General features: G+C 42.7%; 1 protein-coding gene across 2 annotated transcripts in view; it reads right to left on the reverse strand.

The window, feature by feature from the left end:
• Positions 1-16860: 16860 nt before the first annotated feature.
• IRAK3 (interleukin 1 receptor associated kinase 3) overlaps positions 16861-20648 on the reverse strand; it is a 61707-nt gene continuing 57919 nt past the window's right edge. For both annotated transcript variants that reach the window (XM_058557701.1, XM_058557699.1), the window contains exon 13: positions 16861-17958. The gene's annotated coding sequence lies outside the window, so the exon portion shown is untranslated. The remainder of the gene's footprint in view (positions 17959-20648) is intronic.

Below are 20648 nucleotides of genomic sequence, written 5' to 3' on the forward strand. Positions count from 1 at the left end.
GATAGCTCAGGGCCAATTGTCCTCACCATAAAAAAAAAAAAAAAGAAATAGAGGAGGGAAAAGATTACTATTTGAAAAGAGCAGCAGAGTTCATCTTGGAGAGATAATACTTTTGGGAAAATCTTGGCTGTGCAAAGCCAAGACCCAGAGCCTAGCAAGGGTGAGAAAAATTAAACATAAGTAAAAGTGTTGTAGACAAAATGGAAAAGGGCATTGTCCTTGGAGAACTGATTTGGGGCAGGGGCTGGGGACAGAGGACTGGGGTCTTAAAGAATGGAGAATTGAGGAGCGAGGTGAAGAGATGTATGGTGAGTGGAGCACTCTAGCACCACGGCAGCTGGCCAGGCCAAGGAGGCTGGAGGAGCACCGGTGGAGGTGAAAGAAAGTCTTATATCTGAGTCTGAAGTTTCCTATTTTGCGTAGTAATTCTACTCCATTTCCTTTGAGTGTTTTATAAAGCAAGTTATAGAAAACAGTGCTGAGCTTATAGGGTCTTAGGAATAAAAGACTGGGACTCTTTAGCCAAGTTAGAGTGAGGGGGTTCAGGGAGAGCTGGAGCATCAAGAAAGGGGAGGCAAGGAGATGATGGATGGAAGGGAGTAAGGAGGAGAGCGAAGCATTGGTGGTTATAGACAACAACAGGCCATGTGAACATCCTTCCAGGAACACCAGACATCATTGGGTGGTGACTGTATTTCCTGCAGTTACACGGCATACGGGTCTGAGATGTTTTATTTGTACAGGAGGACCACAGAAGTTTGGAGAACTTTGTGACTCTTCAGGCTGATATAAAATGAAGTTGTTGCTAATCTGTGAGACCCTATGCAGCTCCAACAGCCTATGGTTCTAACATGTGCTCCAACAGAAAGAGAAATGACACACTGAATGAGCACGGAGAAATGGGTGACACGTGCCAACTGCTGGGATCTGGAGAGAATTCATGACATGTGTTACACCTGGCCTTCCTCCATGAGCTCGTTGAAGGGTCCTCTCCTCTACCTGATGGCTCAAGCTGGAGCCTAGAGGCACCCTCAACTCCTGCCTCTCTCCTCCCCACCTGCCCCTGCAATTCCACATGAAGTTCCCTAACTTCTACCTCCAAAAAATATGCCTACTCTGTCCACTTCTCTCTGTCTCCTCTGGACCATTCCACTCCAGGCCGCCAGTATCTCTTCGTGGACAGCCTCCCAGAAGGGCTTGCTGACTCCCTTCTTGGGTTTCTCTGACCCATTCCCCACAATCCAGTCCCAGTCATCCTAAAAATGAATCCCATCAACAGCTTCTCGTTGCCCACGGCATAAAACGTGATTAAGAGGTTCTTCCTGAGCTGGCTCATGCCTAACTCCAGAGTTTGTCTTCTCTCCCACCTCTGCCCTCTTTCATATCACTCTAAGCTCCACCACACTGAACCTTGTGCAGTTCATCCACGTGTTGGACTCTCCCTTGCTTCAGATCTTTGTACAAAAGCAACTTCCTCAAAGGAGCCTTCCCCGACTCCCTCCTAGAGGAAAAGTTTCTCATTCTGTGTAGACGCTTCTTGTAGCAATAATAAAATAATGATAGAAATTATAGTGTCACCGACAGCCAGGCCCTAGTCTGAGCTGGTCATGTGTGACAGCATATAAATGCTCCTGTTCCTTACTTTCCCTATCAAAGAACTCACAACATTTCATTTAATTTGCTTTCTTAATTATCTAATTCCCTCATTATAATGTGGATTCCCAGAAGCAAGGACTCTCTGTCTTCACTCTTGTAGCCCCAGCACCTAGCACAATTACTATAATTTAAGCTGAGCCTTAAACATGGATAAGATTTTACCATGTGATAACAGGAAAAGTGCTTTCTAGGTAGAGTCAGAGTTGGAAATGGGCAGGATGTGTTTAGAGAGAGGAGAATAATTTGCTGTGGCTGAAACAGAGGGTACATAGGAGATAGGTTAGAAACTTACCTAGGAGGTAGATCACGGAGGTCCACTCCGAGGGGGTTTTGATCAACAGAAATTCTTAATTTTAGTGTACCCAAATGTATCAATCTATATTGATGAAAAGGCATCACCAAAAGAGTGAAAGGCAAGCCACAGAGTCAGAAAGATTTTACAACACGTAAAGCCAGCATAAGACTTTTAGCCAGAATATATAAAGCACTTCCACAACTGGAAAGTCACATACAAAAGAATTAAGTTGGACCCCTATCTCAAAACATATACAAAAATTAACACAAAATGGATCGTAGACCTAAAAGTAAGAGCTATAAAAATAATACTCTTAGAAGAAAAACTAGGAATAAATCTTCATGACCTTACATTAGCCATTAGTTTCTTAGATATGACACAAAAAACACAAGTAACAGAAGAAAAAGTACAGAAATTGGACCCTATTAAAAATTAAAGACTTTTGTGCTTCATTGGATGTCATCAAAAGAGTGAAAAGACAACACAAAGAATGGAAAAAATTTTTTGCAAATTATATATCAGATAAGAGACTGGTATCTAGAATATATAAAAAAACTTTACAACTCAACAACAAAAGACAAATAACCCAATTTAAAAATGGCCAAAGGATTTGAATAGACATTTCTCCAAAGAAGACATAAAAGTGGCCAATTAGCACATAAAAAGATGCTCAAAAGATGTGATTAGTCATCAGCGAAATGTAAATCAAAACTGTAATGAGATACCACTTCATACCTACTAGGTTGGCCATAAAAAACAAAACAAAACAGAAAACAACAAGTATTGGCAAGGATGAGGAGAAATTGAACCCTTATGCATTGCCGGAGGGCTTGTAAAATGGTGCAATCACTTTGGAAAACAGCCTGCCAGTTCTAGTCCTAGGTATATACCCAAGAGAATTGAAAACATATCTGTACAAAAACCTGTACATGAATGTTCATAGCAGTATTATCCATAACAGCCAAAACGTGAAAACAACCCAAACAACCATCAGCTGATGAATGGATGAATAAAATGTGGTATAGCCAAACAATGGAATATTATTCAACAATATAAAAGAATGTAGTACTGATACACACTACAACATGGATGAACTTTGAAAACATGATGAGTGAAATAAGTCAGTCACAAAAGACCACATATTGTTCCATTTATATGAAATGCCCCCTAGACAAATCTATAGAGGCAGAAAGTAGGTTACTGGTTGTATAGGACTGGATAGTGGATGTAGTTTAGGAGAAAGTAGGGCAGTGACTCCTAATGGGTATGGTGTTTATTTTAGAGGTGATAAAATATTCTAAAATTGATTGTGGTGATGGTTGCACAGCTCTACGGATATACTGAAAAAAAAACACATTGAATTATGTACTTCAAATGCATGAATTGTCTGGTATGTGAATTGTATCTCAATGAAGCTACTAAAAAATTGAACCTCCCCTCCTCGCCCCCAAAAAAAAGATGGAAATGATTACAATAAGTATCTTGTAGTGTTTTCCTTTGGGGTGAGGTTGGAGACTCTGATTAAGAAAGGGCTTGCGGGGGCTTCTCAGGTTTTAATATCCTATTTTTTGGTGTGGAAGGTAGTTACATGAGTGCTTGTTTTTGTGATAATTTGTTAAGCTCTACATTCATGCTCTATGCAGCTTTCTGTATGTGTGTTTTATTTCACAATAAAAAGAGTCTTAAAAAGTGTACTGGCAAATATTAATTTAAATAAGATGGAAAGGATGGGAGAATAGTTTGATTTTGTCATTGCATGCCTGCCAGTTACCAGCAATGTGCACTGGATATGGTTGCTAATTTCTTTTAGCCTCAGTTTCTTCACCTGTGAAATAGGCATGCTACTGTGCCTCTATCATAGGACTGAATCTTTAATTGACCAAATTGACCTCCCCATTTGCTCAGAACATTATGGGACTTTCCATATGATCCAAACACCAAAAAATGACCTGAGAAAATGCCCATTTCCTGACCACCAGGTAATCCCTCCTTCCATGCCCAGCGTGGCACAAAAGGCCTAGTGGAGTGAAGGAATGGAAGAGAATCAGGTCCAGGAGAGTTAGGACACTGGGGACAGGGCAGGACCCACTCTGGTGGGGACAGGAGTAGAGCCTTCTCAGCTGAGTCCATAGAGAGACAAGATTGGGGCTGGCCTTCAAGCACCAATATCCAAACAAAATAATTCAACCCTCCGTCTCATATGATTGCAGAAATTCCACTACCGGTATGATATTTATCAGGGTGTATGGACAAGGGGGAAGCTCATCTTCTCGAGTGCCTCGTCACCTCCTACTGTGCTCCATTCTCCGTCCCTAGCTGTCTCCTTTCTTCCCTTGTCTATGGCTGCTCTCTCTCTCTGCAACTGGGACTTTAGCTTAGGCACAGCTCTCCCTCTTTCCCAAAGCACTGACAACACAAGCCTGCTCCATCTGGTGGCGCACAAGGCTTTATTAAAGACTTGGGGATCAGGGGTCAACACGCACAAAACAAATCATTTAAATTAAACATCAGGCACACCATCATTAAAATGCCTTGGCCGTCCTCAAGACAGGATGGTATACTAGTAGCCACTTACTGGCTGTGCCTCCTTGGGTGAGTTACTTAACCCATCCATCAGTCTTAGTTTCCTTATCTGTAAAGTTGGGATAAGCGTAAACTTGCTTCCTAGGGTTCCTGTGAGGACTGAATCAGCAACATACTTGAGCACTTAAAATAGCTCCTGGCATCGTAAATGATACCAGTAGTCACAGTAGTAGGAGAAGGAGAAGAAGAGGAGATGTTGAGAAGAAGGACAGGGGAGGAAGAAAAGGAGGAGAAGGCGGGAGGTGGTGAGGAGGGGAAGTAGTACCATATTGTATCTCCTGCCTGGTGACATATTCCAGGGGTCCCTTTCCTTTCCACTGCATCCCTTCTGCCATCTATTCTCCTCCTTGAATTTAGAATGCCAAATCACAAGTTGCAAAGGAAAACAGCCAACATTTCTGTTTCTTTATTGATGTAGAGCACTTTACCTTCCTTTTCCTCAAGCCTGCCCATTGGGTATTATCTGGGACCTTCTCTGATTTCATTTCCAAAAGTTTCCTAAACAAAGGACCCTCAACTCTAGAGTCAGGAGCTCTGTCTTTAAAGAACTGACAGAAGCTCTGAAGATGGGGTTTCTCGGAGCCAGGCTCAGAGTCAAAGGACTCCTGCTCCGTTGCCCACTGCAGGTCTCTCTGAGGAGAAAGGCGAGCAGGCATTTACTCTCCCCCTTTCCAGAACAACCCATCAGTGCTGCAGTTTAAAAAAATTATGTAGTCACCCTTTGACACAATCGTACCTGCATTTATTTATTCAACAAATAACTTATTGAGTGCTTATTTTGCACCAGACACTCTGCCAGGTATTGGGGAGAAGAGACATACCTGGAGCCCTCTGGGGCTTCCTGCTGAGTCGGAGTCAATAATTAATCAAATAATCGCCACTGTTAAATTAATTAAACGAGGAGGCCATTAGACTGAGGGGGCTCTGATGCCACAGTGGCCTACATAAGTAAACCAAAATCTCAGCCTGTAAGTGCCTCCCGGTTACGACATCAAAACGCGAAGGACCGCAGCCACCTACTGCCAGCTGGCTTTAAGCGACAGACAGTCGCCCCTTTCCTTTCCGCGCTTCCGCCTTTTATCTGTAAAAGTCTCTCCCCAGCTCCTGCCCACGGAGCGCTCCTAACACTTCTGGCTTGGTGCTGCCTGACTCCAACTGGTTTTTGCTCAAATCAACTCTGAGAATTTTTAATATGCCTCAGTTTATCTTTGAACACCAGAGAAGTGATTCAAAATTGCCATAGTGAAAAGCACTGCAAAGGAGAGGCATTTGGGGCTGAAAGGGAACTCAAAACAGAGGAGTGACCTGATCAGAGAGGTCAGCGACGGTTTTCTCTGAGGAGAGGGTTGAGCCAACACCTGGAAGGGCCCTCCTGCGACTGTCCAGTGGAAGAAGCAGAGTGCACTCCTGGTGGGGAGGGAGAGCGCCCGGGCGGAGGGTGGAGACATGGCTTCCCATTAGGTGAGGAAGTCTGTGCTCCCGGGATTGAGAGCAGAGCTGGCAAGAGGCGCTCGTGCAGGCCGGATTGCTCCAAGAATTCTTTCCAGAAATGCCTCGGGGTGGGCAAAAAGCCAAGCTGAAGAAGTAAGGCCTTCCCTCCGTCCAGTGAATGCTGAGAGTCTTCCAAAGTGGTGTGACCATTCCTGATACCAAAACCCCTGGGAAATACGTGCACACACACTAAGGTGATTCGGGGTACACAGTCTCCCTGACACTATGGAGAAATGACCTGCATCCATGTGCGTCATTAAAAGTAGAGGCTTCTGTTTGGGATGGACACATTTCGTGGACTTCCCCAGGGTGACTGGACATGTTCCTCACAGTCCATTCCATCAAACAAACGTCCTTTAATTAATTCCTCCCTTGTGATCCCACAGCACTTACCTCGTGGTATTTAATCGGTTGTTGATGTCTCTGTGTTTCCTAGAAGGTTGACAGTGAGCATAATCTCAGTGTTTAACCACTAGCTTTGCTGTTACTCATTCAGTGTTGCTAAGAACAACATTTTCCTTTAAAAACAGAATCTTGATACTGTAGGAGAGGAAGACAATTCCTCTACCCTCTAGGTCTGTCTGGCTGGTCTACAAATTAAATTGACATGAGACAGAATAACAGGAGAAAATCAAACAAGGCTTTATAACATGTATACATGGGAGAGACTCAAGAAAACTGAGCAACTCAGCCATCTGGCCAAAGTTGTCATCTTAAATAGCATCTTCAGCTAAAGACAAAGGAGGTTGTTGGGAGTGGTAGTTTGGAATTTCAAAGGGGAGGAAGGCAATTCACATAGAAATGGAAAAGCAAATGTTTGGTGAACAGAACTTTGATAAGAATGGGCTTAGCAAGGATCCTGCCAGTCTATCGATACCCAGAGTTATTCATGGTGATGGCCTGTCCTGGGGACAGGCCTTTTATCTTAAATTCTTTTAAGCAGTTAGGGAGAAGATCATAGTTTCTTTCAGTCTTTTGTGTGTGTGTGTGTGAGGAAGATCAGCCCTGAGCTAACATCCATGCCAATCCTCCTCTTTTTGCCGAGGAAGATTGGCCCTGAGTAACATCCGTGCCCACCTTCCTCCACTTTATGTGGGATGCTGCCACAGCACGGCCTGACAAGCGGTGCCTCGGTGCGCGCCTGGGATCCAAACCTGGGCTGCCAGCAGCGGAGCACGTGCACTTAACTGCTACGCCATGGGACCGGCCCCTCAGAGTCTTTCGTTCTTAAAAATAATCAAGGCAAAGAAATACATTTTGGGGTGGCCAATTCTGATCCCCCACAATACTATGGCTGCTTTGGAGGCCAGTCAAGAATATTGTGTTGGAGGGAGTAACCCAAATATTAAAGCATTACGTCTATGCTAAGTGTATTTGTACTGCATTTAGTGGCCACTAATTGTTAGTAAAATCAGCTTCTCCCCCTTTGCCTCCCCTTATTAAAATCTCCGTGATATTAGGCAGATCAAGATGATCAGTAAGAATACACCATTAATTTTGCAACTGAGGTTAAATGAAAATAAGTGTGGTAAGGAAATAAAGATTTAGAAGACCAGGTCTTTGGGATGATCTAGAAACATATTTGAAATGAACTAATTAGATATTAACCTTATCTGAGGATGTTAACCTAAAAATATGGAAGAAATTTTTCATATAAATTTGGTGATCTGAATTCTTAATTTGCAAAATTAAATGCCATGTTTAATTTTGTTTTTTACACAAACATGAATATTGACATTATCCGTAACGCCAGAAAGAGCTGGCAATCATACAGCGCTTCGAGGCTTGTGCGACACGGCAGAATTTCAGTTTCCATTAAGTAAACAACAAATGACTTTAAAAATTAAACACGGAGCTGAATTTTTCATAAAGAACTGATTTACTAAGTATCTTCACCGTTTCTTCCTAGAATGTACAGAAAGTGACCCCTAGTGGAATTCTGATGAAGCGTTTCTCCAGTGTTTTTCCTTTGTCTTCAATCGCTGTCTAGATGCTCAAGGTCTGCTGTGTGCATCATGCTCGGCTCTGGGGACAAAGATATGATTGGAAGGTGAAGGTCAGTGTGGCTGAGAGGCAAACAGTTGTAGAAAAGACTAAGCAGAGCTGCAGGAGAGAGTGCAGAACTGGTGTATCTGGCAAGGGGCTAGGGGAGAGATGGTTGGGCAGCTGTGCAGATAAGGGTAGAAAAGGAGCAGCATGGTACCTGCTGGAAACTGTCAGTGGTTTCCTTTGGTGAGGCAGAGCACTTACAGGACAGAGTGGATAAGGTAGAAAAGTAGGCAAGGACCTTTAGCCTGTTGGTTAGTGTCTCCCAAACCGTGTTCCTCGGATATCAGCAGCGTTGCACAGATACTGCAGAAACCACATTGAGAATGTTGGTATGAAGTAGGCCTTACATGGGTATGGGAGACTGCTTAAAATGGGCTTCTTCAAGTTGGAGACCTCAGAAAAGCCAGGTCAGGTACAATAGAGGATGATTCGAGTCAGGAAGTAAAGATACTTCCTAGATGTGAGAGGACGTAGAGACCTGGCAGCAGGCCCAGATGCTGTGAATACAGACAGAGAGGTGCCAGGCGGCCGAGAAGAGCTTCTACAGTTCACAGGACCAGCTGCTGGGGGGCAGCCTGTGCAGGTGAGATCCTGCAAATACCTGCAGGGCCTGAGTAGCATCACCAGTAGCAGCAGCAGGATCACTGCCATTTACTGAGTCATTTATACATGCCAGAGACTGTGCTTTTTCTGCATTATTTTCATCCTCACGATAAGCCCATAAGGTGTATATTTATTATTAGTCTCATGCACAAATGAAGAAACTGAGACTTGCAGTGGTTAACTGGTCTGCTCCAAGTCCATCGGCTGGTAAGCGAGTGGCTGCTCAATGCTGAATCCACCGCGCTGCTCAGGCCCAGTGGGCCTGGAACCCAGCACTGTGGAGTTGGCAGAAAGCAGAGGGTGGTTAAAGCCAGGAGAGCAAATGTATTCATCGAGGGAGGCTGTGAGAGTGGAAGGGAGAGGGGCAGAGGCAGGAGTCCAGAGGATAGCAACGTCTGAGGGACAGTAGGGGAGGAGGAGGGAAAGCAGAGAAGGGGAGAGAGGCAGGGGTCAAAATGGTAGAAATATAACTGAGAGAGCTATATCCTAGAAGCGGGGAGAGAGGGAGGGAGAGCACTCAGGAGCCTCTCCAGAAGGAAGCAGAATTCAGCCACGCCAGAAGCTGCAGAAAAATCAAGTGCGGAAAGTCTAAGCGTTGATCACGAGGGTTGGCAGTCAGGAGGCCACTGATTGTCTGAGAGAGAGAAATGTTAGTGGAAGGAGGGCAAACTCCTTGTTGAAGGAGCTGAGGAACGAACAGGAAGCGAGGCTGAGCGAGAAGTGAGTGGAATCCGCGTTATCCAGGAGCCTGGCTGAGAGGAACTGGAGTCAGATGAAATGTGATTACAGAACAGGTTTTCCCCCTAAGTATTGAAAAAGATGTAATCAGGTTTCCATGTTGAACAGAAATGGACATGGAAAATAAGAGGTGGAAGGCAAAGTAGAAAGGATAAGTGACTGAGTAAAGGAGAGAAGGGAATCCGGAGCACAGAAGAGAAGAGCCAAGAAGAGAGATGGAGGAAGAGAGGGAAGTGTGCTCCCTGGGTCTGTTCAACAGTGGCAGAGGAACAAGGAGCGAAGCCTAGAGTCTGCTTTTTCCCTCTGAGTTGAAATCGGGGACAGTGGCTCAGAGCTAGAGGACAGAAGAGGAACGGAGGCTTGAAGAGAAGCCTTCTGACAATTGCTGTTGGGTACAGAGGTGACAGATGACCTGAGACCAGCAAACACGGCAAAGCAGCAGAGAGGGGCCGGCTGAAGTGGAGACCTAGGTGCGTGGTGACACAGGTCAGCACAGCGGGGCAGGTGACTCCACAGGGCGTGGGCTTGGGAGCAGAGAACACAGATCACAGGAGCTAGAGAGCAACCAGACCACTGTTTGCAGATCAGTTATTTTGTATTTTTCTGCCATATCTGAAAAGAAACTGAGGATGCTGCCAAGATTTTAAAAAAAGGGAAGTGAAGCCTGGGGATGAGAGGGGGATGGTGTCGTGTAGACTGACACAAAAGGGAAAAACTGCGAGTCCAGAGATCTTGGTATTGGATAAGAGATGAGAGCCGGAGGGACAGGGAGTTGTGACCCAAGGGGAAAACGCTAGCCGTTCAGTGAGAACGCGTATGTGCCAGGCGCCACGCTAGCACATCCTAGATACTATTGCATGTAACCTTACAGCAGACCTATAAGGTTAATATCACTCTCTTCATTTTACAGGTGAAGAAACTGAGGCGCAAAGACGGCAGCTAACTTGTGCAGTGTCGTGCAGCTGGCGGATCTGCCTCACAGCTTGTGGGACAATCACAAGGAGAGGTTGAGAGGTGGAGCAGTCGGGTAGTGAAAGGATGGGGGCGGCCGACACGGGAGGGGACTATTCTCCTAGACTCGATTGGAGGGTGGGTGATGTCAAGAGCTGGATGCAGACGGTCTGAAACGTGAGTGATGGGTTACCCCACCACGGTGGCTGGGGGCAGGGTTGAAGATACCAGTCAAGGGAGGAAATTGTACGTACAGAGCAATAGTGCTGAGGATGGAGGGTGAAATAGCCAGATTGCATGACATTGGTGACATTTTTGTACAGGGCAGGACTGGCTGCGTAATTTGTAGGGCCCAGTCAAAATGAAAGTGTGAGGGCCTTTGTTCAAATATAGTGCTGTTAAAGATACTAAAATGTAAAAAGACTTTCCTTCTTTCTGCAGTCCCTTTCTTGACCTGTCATGGTGGATGTTTTTATTTGCTGTTTCATGTCGTGGTCCCTTGGACGTGGGGATACTGGCAGAGTGAAGGCAGACCCTCACAGCCGCCCAGTGGGGGCTCTGTCCTGTGACTCAGTGTCTGGTCACGGAGTTCCGAGTTCTACTTCCCCTGATATGCTGCACCCCAGCTGGATGCAAATAAACCAATCTCCGCTTCCCACAGCCCACCACCAGCCGGCACCGGGACATGCTTGCTGCCTGGATCTGGGAGGGCGAGAGGCCACCCTTGCCACGTGCCCACCAAGCAGACGCACTGTGGCACTGCCAGCCTTGGACAGGGATGGTGCTGCCGTGCCCCACCTGAAGATGCCATGGGGGGTGTTCACCCAACCTTGGCCCTACCTGCGCCTGCATCCAGCTCCCTGCCTGGGGCAGAGGCACACAGTCGACTTGCTCTGCTGAGAGGACCCAGTCACTGCCCCAGGGAGGGGACAGGAAGGGGCAGACTGGATGGGACCCAAGGTGCTGGGGGCAAGGGAAGGGGGGAGCGGGAGGCCAAGAACCAGACTAGGGAAGGTAGGGAGGCAGTGGGAAGTGGGACCCCATATGCACCAAGGCTCTAAGCCCCTTGAGCATGCTCCACAGTCCATCAGACTTTACTTACGGAACACAAATTAAAGGTAAAATTGTTATATTAGTTTGCTAGGGCTGTCGTAACAAAGTACCACAGATGGGGTGGCTTAAACAACAGAAATTTATTTCCTCACATTTCTGGAGGCTAGAAGTCCTAGATCAAGATGTTGCAGGCATCTTGGTTTCATCTGAGGCCTCTGTCCTTAGCCTGTAGATGGCCGTCTTCCCCCTCTGTCTTCACTGGGTCTTTCCTTCATGCCTGTCTGTATCCTAATCTCTTCTTCTGATAAGGACACCAGTCGTATTGGATTAGCACCCACACCAATGACCTCGTTTAACCTTAATTACCTCTTTAAAGACCCTGTCTTCAAATACAGTCACATTCTGAGGTACTGAGGGTTAGGGCTTCAACGCATGAATTGCGGGAGGACACAATTCAGCCCATGTCGGTTTTTTACGAGTTTCAAGATGGCAACTGTAGAGCTTTAAACCCCAAGCCTGGGGCACTTCTGTGCATGGAGCCCCATGTGACTGCCCTGGACTCACGCCCCTGAGGCCAGCCCTGGGCCGGGAGTTCCGTGATGTAGGAGCAGCAGTGTGGAGCCAGCGAGAAGGATTGGATCTCCTCCGCCCAGACCTAGAGGTGTCAGGTTCATGGAAGAATGAGCACCCTTCATTGGGACAGAATTGTAAAGGAAGCAAAGCAATGTTCTTGATGAGAGCCAGGCTTTGTTAAGATAATGGGAAGAGTGAAAAGGTCTTGAGCAGGTTGAGAATGAAGAGAAGCTTCCTCGAAAGCAAATGAACATTCCACCAGAAAGAGCAGAAAGGTCTGGGAGGGAGGTCAGCAGTGAGTGAATAAATCCCAGAGGGAAGAGAAGTATATGAGGATGAGAATATGAGAAAGAAGACACAGCAGAGGACTTTACATTTCTTCGCTTGTCATTATGCTGGTTTTAAATTCCCTGAATTTAGAAATTAAATTAAAATTTAATTGAATTATAATTAAACAGTAACATTTCTTGATCTAACTTCTGCTGTGCCTCACATACAAACACGGTAGTAGTCACTGACCAGTGCAAGGATACTTCCTGCTGATCTCTGCCTGTTCTCTCGTGGTCTCTGTTCTGATCATGTAACACCTGCAGAGGATGGACTAGGGAGACGTACATTCTGCAGCTTTAGCAGACAGCCTACTCTCCCACACTGGAAACAAAATCATAATTGTTACCACATCACCATAGTACTCTAACAAATTAAGCTTAGTCCCTTGAATATTTGCTTGGGGGTCATTATTCTCAATATCTTATAATAGTCACTCTCAGAGAACAACAAAAAAGCCTTGTCTGCCTTTATATGAATAGAAATACAGGCGATTAATAAGTTTAAAGAGCTACTGCAGTGTAATATCAGTTTAGGAAATTAATAACATGTGAAGTAGAGAGATCAAAGCAGCTTTACACAGAAAGCTACGTAATGAAAATACTGATATATCGTTGCATATGGTTTTAATTTTCTACTCAAATCCCATCAAATAAGATAACAATAATTAATTTTTAACTATTCTAATAATGGCAATCATTTTAAAAAGTAAAGGAAAACATGCTCATTGCAGAATATTTAGATAAGCAAAAAAGAAGGGGGACATCGTTATAATCCTAACACCCACTTTCTTTGAGATATTTTTGCTTATTTTCTTCCAGTCTTTTTTCTACAGCTATGTATCCACACACTTTTCTTTTTGCAAGAAGCAGGATCCTATCTTACATAGTGTTGAGTAATCTGCCTTTTACCACCTAACAATGTAGGATGAACATTCTTGCATAGTATTATGTTAACGATTACATTTAGTTATAATTTATTTAACACATTTCCTGTTGTTGGAAATTTAGGTTCTTTTCAGCTATTTACTATTGTAGGTAAGGTAGCAATGAACATCCTGCTAGCTATAATTGTTGCACTTCTATGATTATTTTCACAAGATAGGTTCGTAGAAGTGTCAATAATGTATCAAAGTGTGTGCTTGTTTTTAAGCCTTTTGAAAAAAATATTTTTAATAAAGTAAAAAAGGCTAAGAACTAGTCTGCTTGAATAATTATCAGGGATTTCCACAGAGAAAAATATAATAGAAACGGCAGCAGATTGGAGCAATAAGACCAAGGTTGCATTTCTACCTCTTCCACTCACAAATCTCAAGACCTGAATTAGTCTTTCAACACTTTTAGGTCTTGTTGTCACTAAACAGGGTTGACAATGAGGTGGAGATATAGTTGTCCGTGGAGTTAAATTAGTTAAATCCACACACAATAACTATGAACAGGAACAAACCAGGAGAGCATCCATGAATATATAAATGGGAAGAATGGGAACTCGAATACGAATATAACTTAGTCACCAGACGTTCAGTGAAATTTCTTTAAGTCCTGTTTGAGCAGAGTGATGCTGTTTGACCACAGCTGCACAGGAAATGGAGTGTTAGCGGACAAGTTGAAGGTGATCCCCCAGGCTCTGCCCAGAGAGTGGCAGTCTTGGCTAAGCAACCACAAACATCACACTTTCCTTGGAAAGACTACTTCTCTAGTGCATGAGATGGTCTCAAGCTTCCTTCACTGAAAAATACTTAAGATCAACTAATTCCCCTGTGCCATATCTTATTGCTTCGTGTAGAACTTGCCTACAGGGAGACAATGCACTAATAGATTGACTTGAGAATTTTGTTCTCTGGACAGTTATATTTTTCATTATAAAGTAGAAAATTATTATGCTGATTTTTTTAAACCTCCATGAACTTCATCAGTGCAGATCTGCTGTTGAGAGTAAGTCCATTCCAAAGAGACTGAGGAATTCTGGTCCTGAAATGGCAAGGCTAAGACGGATCCCAAAAACTCACTGAGGTCAGTGTCACCTTGATGGAAGCCAGTCTGGGATATCAGTCAGTCCTATTGAATGGGACCTGCTGTCTTTAAACTCCAACAAGCAATGAACAAAGTATTTCATTATGTTTTTCATTTATTCAATGGATATCAGTGAGTATCTAACTTCATAACCTGGAGGAGGTCACAGTCTTAACACTAAAAAGAGACCTATAAATAATATGGTAATGATTACAAATAACAAGCAAAACGCAGAAGTGGACAAACAGAGGAGAGGGTGATTAATCACTCAGGGAAGTTTGGGAAGGATTCATGGAGAAAGTGGTATTTATCCCAGACCATGAATGGTGTATAAGGATGTACCTGGCTGAAGGTGGGGGTGGGGAGAGGAGGGCATTCCAGATAGCTGGAACAGCAGTGCTAAGGCATGGAGATGAGAAGGGACATGGTATGCTTTAGGAATTATAACACATTTAGTGGGACTAGAACAAAAGATACAAGTCTATGGAAAAGAGGCAGGAAGGAGGTAGTGATGGGGTATAAATGATAGAAAGATGGTTTGGGACCAGTTTATGAAGGTCCTTTTACATTATTTAATGGAGTATGGATCATATCTTGTATTCAAGATAAAGAAATATATGTTGAAAAATGAGATAAAATCAGAATTGGTTGAATTTATTCCTAAAGACTTTTTAATGATCAGAAAGAACGTTAACCTGGGAGAGGGTACTTAGTGGAATGGCACATGGTTCTAAGACCGGCTTTATCCTGTAGAGTACTTTCTATCAATAATTTTGTGGATAGAGAAAGTAACCTCATCCAACTGGCCAATGATACAAGTCTGAAAAGAAGAGCTAAAAGTTGGATGATTTAATTAAAATTTTCAAAGACTAGCTAATTCATATATTTGAAAAATGTTTATTAAGCATCTCTTATGTATCAGGAAGTTTTCTAAGTGCTGGGGATCCAGTGGTGAACAAGTCCAAGTCCTTGGCCTCATGGATTTTATATTCTAGGGAAGAAGATTGATGATAAACAAATAAATACATAAATAAATATATATATAAATAAAATGTCATGCATTGACAGATGAGTTGAAGGAAATTGATACATTGTAAAAGGTGATAGAGAGTAATTGCAGAGGGAGAGATTCTGGGGGGAGAGTTCCAGGCGGGAGAACAGTAAGTTCAAAAGTCCTGAGATGGGAACAGCTCGGCATGCAAGAAGGCCAGTGTGGCTGGAACTGATTATCAAAGGGGAGTTAGCCAGGGTCTCCCTCAAAAGGTGGATAAACAAGTCAAAACAAACAAGACGGCATTGAACCACGATGTACATTAAGTCATTTAAAAATAGTTGGATAGTGTTATAACAATAAAAATACAATCAACTCTGGATTTTATTTCATAAAAATCAATTACACAAGGAAAGGATGAAGGAGATAGGTGTTATCAGCAGTTTATGTGAAAAATACTTCAAGGCCTTGGTAGATCCACAAGCTCAGTATGAGCTAAAATGAAAGGATGACTTTGAGACACACACACACACACACACACACACACGCATACACACACACACCACACACACACGCATGCTATGTGTGTGTACGTACCCATACTTAGCACAACCTTAGACTGAATTAACAGAAACATACCCAATTAAATAACAGAATAAACTAATACTCTTTTTACCTACCATATTTAAAGTGTTACATTTTTTTTTAATTTAATTTATTTATTTATTGTTCCCCCCAAAGCCCCAGTAGATAGTTGTATGTCATAGCTGCACATCCTTCTAGTTGCTGTATGTGGGACGCGGCCTCAGCATGGCCGGAGAAGCGGTGCATCAGTGCGCGCCCAGGATCCGAACCCGGGCCGCCAGCAGCGGAGCGCACGCACTTAAACGCTAAGCCACGGGGCCGGCCCTAAAGTGTTGCATTTGATTTGGAATGATACATTTTAAGAGAGGCATTGATGGTTTACAACTTTTCCCATTGACCAGGATGCTGAGAAAAACAAAATAAAACTAGCTACTCATTTTTTTTGACTTCCCAACTCTTCAATTCTGAGCTCTGCTAATTTAAAGGTCTCAGATCTCAAGTGAGAAATGATCCCACGTGGACATAGCAATGGTTTCACTGACCTGGAAGGTGAGGGACTGCCATTTGGGGCTCTACATGCCACTGAACCAAGAGGAGTGAAGTCGGTTACTATACTGGCTCCGGGTATTGACTATAGTTATCCAGGGGGAATCAGATTGGTGAGCACATTGAGGGCAGGAAGGTTTAAGTTTGGGATCCAGGGCATTCTGAGTGCCAACAGCTCCACATGCAATAGGGAATGCTAATGTGCACGCTGATCAAGGCAGGACCACCGAGGACTCACGCCGTCAGGAGTGAAGATCTGGAGCCCACCATCAGGGAGGGAAACCTGCACAAGCAGTGCACTGGCTGAGGGCAAAGGGACATGGAAGGAGAGGGAAAGAAGCACCTAATAAATACAAATTGCAGCCTTGTGACGAATTATAGAAACAAAGACTACAGCAGCCATGCTATTTCCTTTGCTCTGTATTTATTTGTGTATATTAACCAATTATTGATTTTTCCCTCTCTTTTCACCTATATTACATAAGAAATGTTGGTGATGATTACCTTTGTTCTTAGAAAATTCAGGTGGGAGAAAAATTAAGATCACCCAGAGATGGAAATGATGACTGATGGGAACTTGTATTGCCTCTTTTGGGAGAATGACAGCATCTTCAATTATTTAAGGGATATTTGCATGATATTGTTCCTGGAAGTTTAAATATAGGGCAGAGGGGGTGTGAATAAATGCTGAATAGCCAAAGGGTAGGATTCGTCTGTTGGCTCTTAGCTCCATTCTTGACCCCCTGTGCTTTCCTCTGTAGTTCAGAGAAAACTGTATTTCCTAGATGTCCTTGACGGCTAACTTCTCATTATGGAACATGGGAGAAATGGAGAAGCTTCTTCTTTCTCTTCTTATTGGGCGCCTGGCAGTGACCACAGCAGCAGCACAGGTGGTGGTCCGGTTCTGATTCCTGCTTTCCTCCAGGGCAGCACCATTCCAGAAGCATCCACAGCAAGCACTCACAACGTCAGCAGGACGGTGGTCATGGCTCTTAGTTATACATTTTCCCTTTTTTCTCCATCATCCAGAAGAGTGAGAGTGGCTTCTTGAAGTTAATAATCTCTGGATAATTTCACATGTTCCTGTTTTTGCTCTTCTAGCATTTTCAACCCTTTGATAACCAATTCCCAATGTTAAATTCCATCTGTTTGAAATACCTACTAGGGGTTCTATTTCTCCATCAGGACAATCACTGATAGAGATGAACCCACGGCCCAGATGACGCACAGAGGAAAACACAGAGTAGATGGGAGAGGAAGGGGACGGTCATTGATAGGCCAGGACAAAATCAAAAGATCAGATAATAGGATGTTATTATAAAGTCAAGGACAACATACTATGATTTCTGATGTGTGACAGGGTCCACCGTGTGGCCTTGGGAATAGTGGCTGAAGTGAAGTGGAGGTGTAGTTGCACTGTAATTGAGGAGACTGTCTAACTGTGATGCTGTGATGTTACTTGGTTCACTCCAATGACTGCTGAAATCAGGAACGATGATGCCAGGCTATGAGATGGGGAGAAAGATGAGGACATGTCAGACTATGTCTTCTAAAATATGGCGATAATTTTTTTATTAGGGACATACATTTTAATGGCCAAGACAGGATACTAGTAATCATATGAGTTATTTCTCCCCCTTCAAACTGCTAGACAAATGCATAATGAAAATGTCAGAGATTGCTCTGCCTCCTATCTCAAGCAATAGTCTTAGAGCTGCCCGCAGTGAGTTGATATAAACAAGCATATTTAGCTTTGTAAACATACTGAAACGCAAGCATACATTTTCCTCCATGTATATAAAATAAAGACAATAAAAGGTCATAGATTAATATTTGCCCTTGGCTGAAGTCATTGCAGCTCTTTTAACAAGTCCTGTGTTACAAACATAAAAGAAGAAAATACCACAAGATCCAGTGTTTAATGGTCCGGCAAGTGCACCCTAATTAGCCTTTACATTTTCAGAATGACGCAAGATTATCATTAGTGAGTAATGGGATTAAAAAGATTAAGAAGATGACCAGAAGTTATTTATACCTCCCTCCAATGTTCAGAAAGCTGTTCAGAAAGATTCCATTTTACACTGTATTTATGTATCGGATTCCTTCTCTTTCACTGAAATCTTTGCAGCGCTGGTACAGTTGGTATCACCTGGCATTTCCATTCCAGGAAACGCAAAAGAAGCACCAATGCATTACTTTGGTATCAAAAGCACAAAATTTGTGGCTATACTTACATTTGTGGCTAAAAAAATTTGTGGTTGTGCTCTTAAGAAGCCAGCACTAATTTATCTTTTGGCAGGATTTGCCTAGGAAGTGTTTTTATCATATTTACACACTCTGAGTTATGCCCACAACACAGTCCTTCCAGATAGAACTCATTAGAATTGGCATTTTACCCTGGAGGATACTTTGCCATTTCCCTTTATAATTACTGCATTATTGTGGATCCCATTAGCCTTGTTACATAGGCTCCATCTCCACCTGCCGAGAAAAGTCACACTTTCTCTGCACTGTTGCAAGCTTTATTTCCAATGATAACTACAGAGCAGAGTCTACTAAAAGCAGCAAGTTAAAATTTCATGTAGGCTAAAAAGGGATAGTGGGGCACAAGTCTGGGGAATGGATACTTTATGGTGAAAATTTATCTCCCCAAAGATCTTTTAATTTAAGTATAGGTTACTCCTTAAAGTGCTGATTTGAAAGTATAGATCTTAAGGGTAACTTTTAAAGATTTTAGCAAAACCAACTAAACTTTAATTACAAGTATTCTCAGTTGTGCACTGTGATCTGTTCTCTATTCTTCTGTATTTCAGGTCGTCTGGTTTTTGCCTCTTGGATTGCTTTTTTATAAGCCCTCTCAAAGTTTGTTGTTACTCAGGGGATACCAGACAAATCCATGTGGGAGCTTCAGTCACTAAGGTTGGAAGACAGAAATAATAAAGGACAATGGCATAGAAGCATTATCACTAGTTGCCAGCTGTCACCAAGGGCACGACTAAGCAAAGAGACAGGCAAATGTACAAATGTAGAGAATTTTTTTCCCCAAAATAAAAATAGCTTTATTATTTTTTGATAATAAAAATGATACATGCTCATTATAAAAATTTCAAATACACAAAAGTCTAAAGAAAGCAGAGATCACCCAAACACCACAGCTCAGAAAAAACCACCATTAACCTTTTAGCAAAGATCTCTCTATGAAACAGATTATTTAAAAATATCCAATGTTATTAGACATGCCATTCTGTATTCTGCGTTTTCATTCAATAATATTTCAGGGACAAATTTCCATGGCAATAAACACAGATCTAAATAGTCTTTAATGACAGTTGCATACAACTCAATTGTATATTATGTGCTATAATTTATTTAACTCATCTCCTATTGAAGGATATTTAGGCTGTTTCCAATACTTTAATATCATAAACATCATAAAGTACACCTTTGCCCTTGTGTTTATACACTTGTGTAATTTTTATTCATTAGGATAAATTCCTAAACAAATTGCTGGGTAAAAGGGATCATCATTTAAATTTTTGATATATATTGCCAAATTTGATGCATATTGCCTTCTAGAAAGGTTGTACCAATTTCTGCTCCTGCCTACAGTGAACAAGAATGCCCATTTGCCCACATTCTTGTCAATTGCTTTAATCTTCGCCAATCTTGGAGGACAAAATTAATAATAATATTAAAATAATAAACACACGTATTTATTAACTGTTTTCATTTTCAAATAGGGGATGCTTTTAATTTTTAAGTTACCCCTTCTCAGAGCAGATATTTCTGGAGCTTGAATAAAGAGTTTTGTTTTGTATCCTCATTCCATCAACGGTGTGACCTTGGATAAAAGTCAATTTATTTGAGCCTCAGTTTCCTCGATCTTAGAGTCACAGAACCCAGCTCAATAGGCATTTAAATGATGTGTGAATACATCTAGCACACTACTAGACACATCAACATTAACTGAGTCTGAATCTCCTGCAAGTAAACTGTTCCCACCTTCTTACCCTCCATCCCAATTATTGGTCTACAAGAACATTTTAAATTTAAGGAGCCAATAAAAAACTTTGGGAATATTCTCTTGGTATTTATAGAGATGACCACAAAAGTTTGCAACAAAGCAGATGACACCAGTAAGAAGGCTCTTAAGAGAAGGTTTGGGAGGCAATGTAGATCTCTGCAATAAAAATGA

This window comes from Diceros bicornis, chromosome 17 (assembly GCF_020826845.1).
Source record: "Diceros bicornis minor isolate mBicDic1 chromosome 17, mDicBic1.mat.cur, whole genome shotgun sequence".
NCBI classification, from domain to species: domain Eukaryota; kingdom Metazoa; phylum Chordata; class Mammalia; order Perissodactyla; family Rhinocerotidae; genus Diceros; species Diceros bicornis.